This window comes from Mastomys coucha, unplaced genomic scaffold, assembly GCF_008632895.1.
Source record: "Mastomys coucha isolate ucsf_1 unplaced genomic scaffold, UCSF_Mcou_1 pScaffold21, whole genome shotgun sequence".
Classification (NCBI taxonomy): domain Eukaryota; kingdom Metazoa; phylum Chordata; class Mammalia; order Rodentia; family Muridae; genus Mastomys; species Mastomys coucha.
Window position 1 is genome coordinate 100551883 of NW_022196904.1, and position 13295 is coordinate 100565177.

Sequence of the window (13295 nt, forward strand, 5' to 3'; positions counted from 1 at the left end):
TACTGTGCCTTGTATGTGGCTAACACACCTGCCATCCCTCTCACCTCTGTACAAGATGGCATCCTGGAGTAACAGCTTTGAAATAGAAAATGTGAGCCTCTCACTGACTCCAGCTCTATGTCAATTGAATATATATATATATATATATATATATATATATATATATATATATATATATATATATTCAATTATGTATTTTTTAATTCAATATATGTATTTTAATCTCAGTTTGTGGGTGGAAGTTTTGCCAAGTGACTGCAGACTATGTCACCAATCCTGCATGACATCTATGTCAGCAGCTTGTACCTAACAGTGACAACTGGCTAGAGTTGTGAAGAGCAAGAAGCAGTGGAACACATGCTTATTATTTGTAAAGAACAAACCCTTCATGGGGTGTTGGAGTCCCCTCCACTATCTCAGGCTAATAGGCAGCTAATGCCAGCAGTTATGAGTGACAGACACTTGTATATGAAAGCACTATGCTGAATCACCCCAGATGTTGCAGCTGGCGCATTTTACAGCTTAAACAACATAAAGAAAACATTGTTTGGCTTGTATTAATAGCAAATACACTTCTCTCCACACCAACAACTGTTGAGCACATGTTTCAAGAGTATCAGACTGAAGTGACACCATGTTACTAGTCTGCAGGAGACCATAGGACTCTGAGGCCTGCTAGGTTGTGTGCCTCTCTCAGATGTCAGGACCCCAGCAGTGGCAGCCCTTGGAGGCTGTCCAGCCCAGCTGTTTGCAGGCTGTCTCTAGAAACTCCAGGATGACACTAACATGCCAGCAGCATGCCTCCAGATCCCCACTAACAAGGAGTGCCTCTGAACCATACATCCCTCCACCCAGAAAGATGGCAACCTGTTTTGTTCTGGCAGTTCTATATTAGATCGCATTCTTCAAAGGGTTACTTTGGGTTATCTTACATGTAATGATTATTTCTTTTAAGCACACAGTGTATAAGCAGAGATTAGATTCCATGTTTGCCTCTGACACTTACCAGCTTTGTGACTTTGAGAAAATTACTTAACTGTTCTGTGCCTCTGTCTGTTTACCTGGAAAAAGTAAGGTTAACAGTATCTACATCTGACAGTGGTACTGAGATTATACAAGTCAGTATATGTGAGACACAGAACCATGCACATGCTAAGCATTAGTTTAGTAACTACTATATCTGTTATTTTGTGTCTACACTACAGGGGTGGGGGATGCAGGACCCAGAGAAACAAAGTAACTGCCTGAGGGTAGATGGATGGTGGCTCTGATCCTTCAGTCCCAAGAACAACACAGTGTCACATCAGATGTCTGGCTCTAGTTAGTGACTGCCCATCTACCATAAACAAGTGCTGATGACACAGCTGGCCCTGTGTGGCCACCTAAAATGTCCCTAAGTGGGACTGCATGATGGAGATAGAAGGCAGCTGAGACAGAAGGATACATGTGGACCAGAAGCAGAGGTAGGATAGATATGGACCAGAGGCGGGGAGATGAGAAATGTGGACCAAAGGTAGAAAGTGGGTGGATGTGGACGGGAGGCAGGGGATGGATGGTGCAGACCGACCCACACCACCACTTCGGAGCCAGCCTCCCTACACTGGCCCCTGCTTTTTGCTACATGTCTAGAAAACACATACCTGTTCCAGCTTGCAGATGCTCACTTCTTTCACGCATTACAATGCTTCGCAGACAGAGGCTGGTGATGCCTCCTACAATCAATGTGAACTTCCAACATGTTGTTTTTGTAAATCACTTCTGAAGAGTATTATTAAATCAATGATGAGTCTTACAAGTGGCAGCATATTAAAAATAGAGATGCGCCTTGTCATGGATGCAGTAGAAATTTACTTTTTTCTAGAGTAAAAAAAAAAAAAATGAGGGGAAATGGCTCAGCAGTGCTGTACAGTGCTTATTGGCAATCAGCTATGAGCACCTTGCACATCCTTGGTGTCAGGTAGGGTATGAGGGCTCTGCGGAGGGAAAACCACAGCCTCCAGGGTGGGGTCAGGTATGCCCTGAGCAGGCACAGGCTTATTCTTGGTTGGAGTCATTTAGCTTCAACACTCTTCTTGCCAGACTCTGGAGGTGGAAAACTCTGCCTAGCCTCAGTGTTTCCTGGCCAGCAGCTTCAGTAGGCAGGGCCTGAACACAGCTAGGCTAAGCAGGAGCTGGGTTTATCCAGCCACCCTGGCCAAGATTACACACTCGAAGTTGGAAACAGTCCCACCTGTCTACTGATTCAGAGGCTCAGCACCAGGCTCAGGGGAGAATTACATCCTCCAGGAGGAAGTTCCTGCAGCTCCATATCGTGACCCCACAGTCAAAGGCACTGCCAAGCTCCCTTTGGAGTCTACAGAATTCTTCACCCTTGCCAGAGAGGTTTCAAGACAGGGCATGAAAGCTCAGGCTTGCCTAGGCATGAGCCTCACCGAGTGCCCACTCGGCCTCACAGAGGCTCAGGAGGAGACTGAAAGACATGAGAGACAGCGAATGCTGGGAATGCAGCCTGGCCATGCCCATTGGGTTCTCTCTCAGTGCCAGCTTAGACATGGCCCTTGCCTGGAAAATTCTATGCAGCTTTGAAAGATCAGCCCCCATCACCTTTATGAAGTCTTCCTTAACTATTCCCTCCTTCACCTCTGCTTCTGAGATAGACAGACAGATAGATAGATAGATAGATAGATAGATAGATAGATAGATAGATAGATAGATAGATAGATAGTATGGGGTTTCATTTCTCCATCTGTTGTATGCCCCAAGCTGTAACTGTCAGCTTCTCTCCCCTGTGGGGATGAGGCTCCATAACAGCTGGGCAGAGGCAAGGCTGTTGTTGTGTTCCCAGCCACTGGAACAAATCCTAACACCAAGTGTCCATCTCCATGTTTAATGCATGGAGAGAGCTGGGCAGGATGGGACAGACTTCCAAAACATGGAAACTACTACTTGAAAGCAGGTTCCAGAAATACATTCATAACTAACGTGCAAGAATAATTGTAATCCCGTGCCTCTTCCACATCAGAGGCCTCAGGAGGACTATGCCACTTAACTCACCAACTAGGATGAAACACCTTAGAGGCTGGGGACAGACAGGTCTCCCTGGGAACAGGAGGCCAAGGTTCTCTGAACCTTGTCCATGGGAGAATCCTTTATCAGAACCCACAGGGAGTTTCTGGTCACACTCTGTCCACCCAGCTCCGAGTGTCCCCTGTGGCCAGGCCCCATGGCAGCTGCTGTGCTGTGGGAAACCAGCCAGCTCACTACACATTAAGCCCAGCGGCAGCAATTGTGGGCAGGCTATGGCTATGTGCCCACCCCACCTCCCTGTTACCCTCCAGGTTAGGAACAGAATCCTGCACCATGCTTTCCCCTAATGGCTCTACTGACCTTCTTGCTAGGAGCAAGGTGGTATTGGCTTAATGTGTCACAATTCCTCCACTTGAAAGTTGAATAAAGTTTGCAGCTAAACTGTCCAAGGTCTCACCCAGCAGAAGCCGCTGGGTCGGCACGCCTGCCATGGAAAACTCATTTTATTTAACCTTTCCTTCGGTGATGGCCTTTTAACAAAAAAGTCACTTAAAGCTTACAGTGGAAAATACATTTGACTAGAATAATGCATAACCCAAAGACCATTTGCCTTTGCTTATCAGTTCTTGGTTCATTTATCATCTTTATTAAAAATCCATGGAGAAACACAGCCTCTTAGTCCTGGGCACCTTTTCCAGAGAGGCATGGAGGGAGGGAGGGAGGGAGGAGTGGAAACACGGGTTCCAGACAGAGTGGGCATAGCCAGGTCTCCTTCAGCAGCTCTGGAAAGAGTCTCTCCTCTATCCACAGCCCCATCCAGCTAACTCTGCATTCTAGAACTGAAAAATCACACCCCTCCCAAAAGAAGCACTATGCTATGGGCAAAGAAAGTGGTCGGGAATGGTACAATTCTGACCAGATTCCTGCATAGCCAATGACAAGCAAGTACCCTGGGGCAAGTTATATGTGCCTTATGATACTCAGTTATCCATTCTAAAAACTGTGTATATTAAATCTGACTTCATAGAACAATCTATTCCTACAACTAGGAATTAAAAAAAAAGCTAATATAAATGTCTGGTGAGGCCAGAAAAGAGTCCAATGTCTGGTAAAAGTGGGTTCCTTCATTGATTCAGCCCCCAAGTCCACCCTCGAGCAGAGGAAAGCCTTTCTGGTCTAGCTCTCTCACAGAACTATGCCAAAAAAAAAAAGAAAGAAAGAAAGAAAGAAAAAAAGAAAGAAAGAAAGGAAGGAAGGAAGGAAGAAAGAAAGAAAAAAAATCTTGCCTAAAGCTTTCCAGAGGTCATGGGTGTGGTGCTGCCTCTGGAAATTTCCAACCAGCAAGGGAGTGAGGCACTGCTGGTTAGAGCCAGAAAGGGGAGGTGAGAACAGGATGCTGGGAAAGAGACAAACACATGGCAACTGCCCACCTTTCCATCTTACCTCCTGACAGATGTAGAAGGGAGCAGCTATGAGAGAACCTCAGTGTTCCAGAGGAAAGCCACACACTAGAGGTAAAGGACCTGCCCAATGCTCCACAGTGAATGACTAAGTAGCAAGCTCTGGCCAGGCTACATAAGTGCCTTCATGGATGTATACACTTGTAATGCCCTCTCTCCTCTCTCTCTCTCTCTCTCTCTCTCTCTCTCTCTCTCTCTCTCTCTCTCTCTCTCTCTCCCTCTCTCCCTCTCTCTCTCTCTCTCCCTTTCTTTTTTTCTTTCTATCTCTCTCTCTTTCTTTCTTCCTTTTTTCTTTCCTTATTTCTTTCTTTGTGTTTTGTTCCACTGTTTATCTGTGACAGGGTCTCACATTGTAGCCCAGACTGGTCTTGAATTTACTACATAGCCTAGGTTTGCCTCAAACTTAAGGCAATCCTCCTGCCTCATCCCCCAGATTATAGGATCAATATCTACATTCCACTTGTAAATGTCACCTGTCTTAGTCAGGGTTTCTATTCCTGCACAAACATCATGACCAAGAAGCAAGTTGGGGAGGAAAGGGTTTATTGAGCTTACACTTCCACATTGCTGTTTATCACCAGAGGAAGTCAGGACTGGAACTCAAGCAAGTCCGGAAGCAGGAGCTGATGCAGAGGCCATGGAGGGATGTTCCTTACTGGCTTGCTTCCCCTGGCTTGCTCAGCCTGCTCTCTTATAGAACCCAAGACTACCAGCCCAGGGATGGCACCACCCACAAGGGGCCCTACCCCCTTGATCACTAATTGAGAAAATGCCCCACAGCTGGGTCTCATGGAGGTACTTCCCCAACTGAAGCTCCCTTCTCTGTGATAACTCCAGCCTGTGTCAAGTTGACACACAAAACCAGCCAGTACATCACCCTAGCAAAGAATCACAGAAAGGGTGTCTTAAACAATAGGAATTTATTGTCTCACAGTTCTGAAAGCTACAAACCTTAAACCACTGTGCCAGCAGGGGTGGGGGTGCCTGAGGGCTCTGCTAGAAGGATCCATCTATCTGCCCCTCCCCACACTTATGGATTATATCTCTTTCCATTCTCTTCCCTCCTCTTTTCCCCATGCATGTCTATCTGACAAAGGTTTCCCAGTCCTACTGTATTAGGGCCTTCCCTTGAGCCCTCCTTTATTTAATCTATTCTAGAAGTATTTCCAGTCAGCTGAAGTACCAGAGTGAAGAATGCCATGAAATCTGTATAGAATGATCCAGTTGATCCATACCTCAACCCTAGACCCCTGGCTGTCCAGTACATAAAACTGGGGCTTCAGGACTTCTTCAAGAAACAACCACCACTGTTACCAACACAGAGCCAGGCTCTGCCTCTCACTAATGCAAACCCTGTGGCATACACCACAGTCCAGTTCTGAGTTCTGGAGGTGGTCCCATGTGGGCTTCTGCAAGAAGCAGAGCGAACCTGGAGAGGAGCACAGTGTTCACTGATCATAAAATGCCACGGGGGAAAGATCCATTTAAGTTCATCCAAACATAAGCGCACATTTTAATCCTCATTTTGGTGTTGGGCATCTGCAGCCTGACAGAAGCCATTTTTCCTGACTCCTGTACAAGAAAGTGGCAGAGTAAATGTGAACTTGAGGTTGCCTCCTTCACACCACCCATCTGAGGCTGCATGGGAAAACTGAGAGGTCCTCGTGCACAGATCTGAAGGGAGAAAGGCAGGACTTCGGGGTTCCCTATGAAAGTCTCTCTCCACCAGAGAGATTCTCCTGTTATTGAGGCTTCAGCTTCGCCTACAGACAAGATGGCCCTATTAAATGTCTGGGTTCATGCTGCCTGGTTCAAATCTGCTCTTCACTGTACCTGCCTGCATCTGGGGACTCAGCTGTCCCTGACTTTGTCCCTGAACAGCAACTTCAGCTCAGCCTGCAGTCTCTTCCCCCAGAGGCTTTTGCTCCATTTGTCTAAATAAGGGCCCTTGGCAGAAGCACAGGCAGGAGCTGGGAAGCCAGCCCCACTGCCTCCTCACAGCTACCCCAAAGCTGCTTCCGGCCCCACCACCAGCCTCATGGAAAGGCCCCAAGTAGTTCCCAATTTGTGAGCCTGACACTGGAGCTGCAGAGATCTAAATGCTGAGATGGAGCTGGCATTAACCACATCCCTCTCTCTGCAGGCAGAGAGCCACATCATCTGACAGTCTGCATCTTCCACAAGGAAAGAGACTGAGGTGGGGATGGTGGTGAGGGAGATCATACCTAGTGTGAGGTTGAGGTTAGAGTCTAATAGGATTCAAACCCAGGCCTCCCATGCCAAGTCTAACACTCCTCCACCCGGCCAACCCGGCCGGGCCTCCCTAACACCACACTTTTGTGGAAACTATTCTGAGAACTCAAAGCCACTCTTTTCTATCCAGGCCTATAAATATCTAGAGAGAGGGAGATGAGATGAGAAAGCAGACATCCTTCCCCAGGATTTGGGAGCTATTTTTTTTTTTTTTTTTTTTTTTTTTTTTTTTGCGAAGCTCCCAAAAGTATTTTGAGTTCTGAAAGGCAGAAACTGTAAAGGAGATTTTAGGGGGAGCCGAGGGGAGCCCCACTCATGAGACATGAGACATCTCGGCCACCATGGCTGGTGCCAGTGACCTGAAAGCCAAGAAGGAAGTCCCAGATCCAGAACTGGTGAAGACCCAAGCCTACCGTCTGTACTTGCTCACCTCCTGCAGCAGTCTCTTGGGGTTACCGTGTCATGCTGTTAATCCAATGTTATAGCTGGAGAAACTTGAGCACAGAGTGAGGGACTTGTCCAAGGCCACTGAGCCTGTAAGTTTTAACCCCAAACTGTACAACCCCAAATTCCAGCTATGTGGCCACTCCTCACTGCCTCTAGTGAACTGGTTGACTCTCCACCCAGATCCTGAGAAAGCAGGCATTTTCCTGGGAACTAACACTGGAAATCCAAGGACAGCCCCGGAACCCACCCTACATCCACAGAAGGCTAAGGAGTCCGGGAATGCCGAGCTAAAGTAAACTCCCAACAGCTCCACTGACTGCACAGCTTTGTCTTCTGAGTTTCCTATTGTTCCCTGCGACCCTCTATACTCCCTCTGCCTTGCTCTAGGGCTGCAAGAGGCATTGCCTCAAATGTGAGCCCAAAAGTTGCCACTACATGAGTGCCACGGTGGCCCCGAGTCCAGAACAAACTGGTTGCTAATCAGATTGTTGGAAATTGGATGCCAGTTTTTCTATGAAAAGTGTCCTGACCCAGCCCACATAGCACTTATCCAGAATGAGCTCAGCTGTATCTACTTCAGGCTGCACTGCTTGTAGGCACTGGCCCTGTGTGACTACGAAGTTAAGTGAGTTAATTAAATTAAAAAGTTGGATCAGCCACCGTTTGAGGGTTCATAAGTGGCATGTATTTACCAGATGCAAGCTAGCCGCTGCAGATGGAGATGTTCCCCTTTGTTTAAGAAGAACCCTGGCTTCTGTGGACAGCCTGATGTGGACCCTAACACAGAACCACTACTGCACAGGACAATGCATTCCCACATAGGGAAAATCTGGTCCCCTATTCCAAGAGAAGTCATGGTACTCTGCTCTTACTGGCTCTGGCTGGTAGCAGAACTGACACTTCCTAACCACAAGACCACCAGTAGGGGCCACAGTTTCCTCATCAGGGTCAAGGGGACAGAGTCCTCCTTCCAGGTCCCTGAGTTAACAACGGGACAAGATGGGTGGTACAGCAAGTGCCCACTCTGCCACCTTCCTGCAGTACCATCTGCCAGGCAGTGGTGGCTAACCCTGCCTACTTCTAATCAGCCACCAGTGATGGCCGCAAGACTAGACTGCTGGAGGACTCGATGGAAGAGAGAAGTAGACAGAAAGGATTCTGCTTGGCTGTGGCCTCAGTCATCCTCCCTCCAGCCTTTGTTTTGGTCCCTCCATTATATTGATCTAAGGGCACGGAAAAGCATGAGGGTCAGTACCTCATTAGCAGGCAATGGGAAGGGAAGTGGCAAGAGAAAGAGCAGGCTAGACATCACACCAGGAAGACCCGAGAAGAGGGAGAAGCCCTTCAACCACTGAGAGATCCAGCCATTCATTCAATGAAGACAAGTAGTACTTCAGGACCTTATGTTTAGTGCAAAGGAGACAGATGAATATGTATGCCCTTCAATCTCCACAGATATGGGGAGACCAGCAGAAACAAAGTCAATGTGATCACAGGCCAAGTGCTTGTTCCTTAGAAGGTCCAGAGGGTCTCAGGAGCTTGGAAATGAGATGGTAGGTAAAGGGTTCCAGGAAGGGAAGTGGGAAAGGTGTGAACAGTTTCCTGGAGGTGCTGTTTGCAAGACAGGATGGAGAGGTGTTTGGGGAACAGGAAATAAAGACACCTAACGCTGGGAGCTTGCTGGGGCCTAATGTGAGATGTCTTAAACATTTTATTTATGAGCATAATGTTGTGGGCAAGACTTGGACATTGAATAAAAGAATGAACATTGATGTGTTCCAAAACAGCTTAACTCATGAGATGAAATTGCAACAAGATTTTTGCCCCTGCTGATGAACCCTGCTATAAAGAATATCCTTGGGACCAGTGGCAAGGGATAATGAAGTCTACAGATGATGGTTGGGTGTGGTAGTCATTTTCTGAGTAAGGTTAAGTACACAGTGGTTCTGTGGTTCGGTGGTAAGCATACAGTGATCCTGTGGGAGAATGTCTTGTTCAAAGGTGGCCCATGCAAAAGTGTTTACAGCAGTGTCAATAATTCCCAAATGATTCTTGGAGGTAATTGGCATGCACACAGAGAGAAAGATGGGACAAATGTGCTAAAATATTAACAATGTAAGCAGGGCAGGGGCCACAGAGATGTCTTTACACAGCTCTTGCAACTTCTAGGCAAGTTAGAAATTCTTCTAGATAAACTGTGGGAGGAAATTGAGAAACTTGAACAACTTCCTTGAAGCAAGAGGTTCTCATGGTCTGCAAATCTGCTCATCAGGTAGACTTCTCTCAGCTGACCTGGTGCAAGCTTATCCTTTGCAGAGTTGGCTACAGGGGCATATTTGATCCTGTCTCTTGCCTTTCTGCATTTTTCTTTTTCCAGTTTCAAAGGACACATGAATGCAAACACGTGCGTGCATTCCTGGCTCCTACATAGGTCCCCGCTATCGAATTCCTGTTTCTACTCAACTAGTTTTCTTTTGAAATATGTGAGAGAACAAGAAGCCATCAGGGCCATTTAGTGCTTCCTGGTGCAGAATGTCCCACTCGGTCTTTAAAGGCACTCCGTTCACAGGCCACCTGGAAGCTCGAAGGTGATTTGTGAGCCGCTTTCTGCTGAGCCAGGAGCTGCAGACACTGTTAAAAAGGTTGGCAACAGCACTTCTCCAAGTAACCCAGATCTGAGTCGCCAGCGACACTGACTGCAGACTGATTTCCTAATTCTTGATTTATTAGTAATCAATAGCACGAGAAACACTAACACCTCCATTAAAGTAGACAGCCATTGATTTCCACTGAGAAGGTGGGACTGTTTAGAAACTCGGTATCTCAAAGAGCTTCTGTTTTGATTTTGCATCTGTCAAAGCAAGACTGCAAATCACAAAAGTTGCAGTTCCTGGAAAGGGGGCGGAGGAGAGGGTGGGAACAACCACCCTGGACTCTGACCTTCTCCCATCCATTTCCCTGCAACTCAGGCACTGAACTCAGCATTGTTTCATCTCCTTTCCTTCAAATTACATTATACTTTGGTTCTTTAATGTTTCTCAAAGTCCCATTCCATGTGCTAAATTAAAGGATTGGCCCCCAGCCTGCTTTACTTCGGGAAAGAACATGAGATAAGAGGTGACAGAAGGAAAGAGATATTGGGACCCTGGGCTTTCTTTCTCTTTTCTCTCTCTTTGCTTCCCTCCATGTACCCAAGCAATGGGGCCATGAGACTATGACCTGAAGGCATGATCCAAAACAAGACTTTTTATACGTTTACTTATCTAGGGTATCTGTTACAGTAACAGAAAGATGACCATCACCTCCTGACTTACAAAGAGCCACCCCATTGACAGGCTCTGCCATGTGACCTATTTTGTCCAAAAGAACACAGGCAGATTTGGAAGTATACCTTGTCTGAAGAGAAACTTTAGATGTGAATATGCCACATGACTCAGCCTCTTGCTCCTCTCAGCCTCTTTAGAATGAGCATGTCCAAGAATGAGAAATTACATGGAAGAGGACCATAACCAACACTCAACCTAAGACAGAATCAACCTTTGCTTCACAAGCCACTGAGCCTCAGGACCATTTGTTCACAGCCATATTTAGAAACAACCAACCAACTAACCATTTTCCAGTCTAGGAAGACTGTAAATAGTTACAAGGAAAGTGTTCTTTGTACTTCTAGCCTATGGTTACCAACCATTGTTGTTCAAAGCCCAGGCCAGGTTCCACACTCACCCTGACACATTTTCTTTTCATTTATCGATAAGGTTCCTCAAGGAGTTAGGCTCCCAGTAGCATCCTTAGTTCAGAACTCATTCCTGCCAGAGTCTAGCTAAAAGGAAAAGATGGGCTTCATGTTTCTTCTCCTTCAGCAAAAGTCCCACCACCCTTTCCTTCTCTTGGGTTAGTGACAGACTTAGGGCAGATGGGATACTCACTGTGAGTGTATTCTAAGAACTGGATGCTTGGGTTCAGATTCACATTGAGTTAATAATCATGTGGCCCATTGCTCTAGTCTCTAGGGCCCAAGTGACCTTGACCCTGTTTGAACTGATGGGTGATTTGCAAGCATAGATCTAGGTTCCTCATGGAGGTCTCAGCACAGAGAGGTGAGAAGAAGCTTGTGGTCAGGAGTCCGCACCCCACCCTGAATCCAATCTTCCATCATCCAGATAAGTCTTTTTTGGTCGGTTGAACACACTCAGCTTCCAGATGAGACATTGCTTAGTCATAAAATTCTGTGGCAGAAGACATTTCAGATCACCAATCAAGTGATTATGGAAGGCCTTCTTATCAATGGTAAACAGGGACTCACCCAGATACTTATCTGCCACCTATTACCACTTTCCCAGGGGTTCGCTGACTTCTGAGGCAGTGGTGGTAAATGTTTGACAAGACAGAGAATAACAGGGTAGACTCACAGAAAATCAACCAAGAAACTGAACTGTAGAAGACTAAAAGAAAACAAGATAACCCAGCTGGGTAATGTCACTGTAGGGGGACCTCAGGGCTAACTTTCCACTTGACCTCTACCGTTTCCTTACAGTCTTTGGATGAGACAGTGTTTTTCCTACCCCAACCTCCAAACCTGGAAAAGGGCTCTCTGGAGCCAGTCTTTCTTTCAGATCACATTATAAAGCTAGTGTGCCCTGGAAACTACTGTAGCATAGAGCCTCATGAGGCTATTGGTTAATAAGTCTCTCTCATTCATCCTTTCTCTCTCTCCTCTTCCCTGTGAATTTCTTTAAAAGACTTTGTACTCCAGGAGCTTGCAAGCCAAATCTATCTACCCAAGGGAAAGAGAGCTTTGAGTTTCCCAAGGGCCCTGTAGAGGACCCATATTCAAAGCATGGGAGAATGGGAAAGACCTTAACATTCAGGCATGCACCAAGGCCCCCTTTCCATCTGCTCAGACAGAATGTCCTTCCAAAAATGCCTGGAACAATGAAAATCCATTCTGCCACCAACACTGACCACAGAACATCAGGGCAGAACCAGGGTGACCCTGACCTACATTCCAGTTGCTGGTAAGTGGGCAAGCAGGGCAGAGATGCAGAGTGGGGATCAGAAAACAGGACAAGAGGTGACTGCAGCTGCCAGGGAAGATTAATTGATTTAGAGAGAAGCTGGTCCACAGAGACAGGAAGTACTCAGGAAAAGGAGGGAATTGCTGGAGGGGAGGGAGTCCAAGGGGGACAGGAACAGAGCAGGCCACACAGGACGTGAGAGGCTGCGTGATGGGAAATGTAGCTTGGACTTTTCCTGGCCAGGAAAACACAAGGGCAGGGCCTTGTTTCCTGTGGGAGCAGAGCCATGAGGGAGCTGGGACTGGCTGGGAGTCACAACAGCCAGAAAAGACAGGCCCTGTCTGTGGATCATGTCTGCTTCAAAGAGTACAGCACTGGACAGGACCCACAGCACATCATTCAGTACATAAAACCAAGTTCACTACGGACAGTCCACAGCTTCGCAGTTCACTTCCCCACACTGTGCTCACCCCCTCTACCCATCACACCAAAGTAAAAACAGCCTTTGAACTCTGATGGTCACTATGCCCTCCCTTCTTAACTGCTCTGGCTAGCCCTGCATCACCTATACCCACTTCCCTCCATCCCAGCAGCCTACAGCAGATGTCGAGCATTCCCACACACTGCCATCCTCCCAGGGCCATGTGCCCTTTATTGTTTTGGTTTCTTGAGCACAACAAGCTCTTGCATCCTGGGGAAGCTCTACCAAGGATCTTCCTCCATGATCCGCCTCACCAACTCCTGCTTCTGCTTCAGATCTCAGCTGAGCAGTCTCAGAGCTTCCTTGACCACCTGGCTTAGGAAGATGCTCCAACCCTGTCCTACTTAGGGTTACTAATGCTTTACTGAAGCACCATGACCCAAAGCAAATTGGGGTGGAAAGGGTTGATTTGATTTACACTTCCATGTTGCTGGTGATTACTAGAGGAAGTCAGACCGGGAGCTCAAACAGGGCAGGAAGCTAGAGGTAGGAGCTGATGCAGAGGTCATGAAGGAGTGCTGCTTCCTAGATTGCTCCTCAAGAGCAAGCCCCAGGACCACCTGCCCAAGGGCTGCACTGCTCACAGAACCCAGGACCACCTGCCCAAGGGCT

At 47.2% G+C, this 13295-nt stretch overlaps 1 protein-coding gene and 1 long non-coding RNA gene across 4 annotated transcripts in view; both read right to left on the reverse strand.

Annotated features, from left to right (window-relative positions):
• Window positions 1-13295, reverse strand: part of Galnt18 (polypeptide N-acetylgalactosaminyltransferase 18) — a 305010-nt gene that overhangs the window by 240852 nt on the left and 50863 nt on the right. The window lies entirely within an intron of this gene.
• The window catches only part of LOC116102806, an 88631-nt gene that overhangs the window by 36347 nt on the left and 38989 nt on the right, over window positions 1-13295 (reverse strand). Inside the window, exon 3 of one of the 2 annotated variants that reach the window (XR_004123288.1) lies at window positions 1119-1857. The exons of the other annotated variant lie outside the window; for it this stretch is intronic. This is a non-coding gene — a long non-coding RNA (uncharacterized LOC116102806). Of the gene's footprint in view, window positions 1-1118; window positions 1858-13295 lie in introns of those variants that run through there. 2 annotated transcript variants of the gene reach the window in all.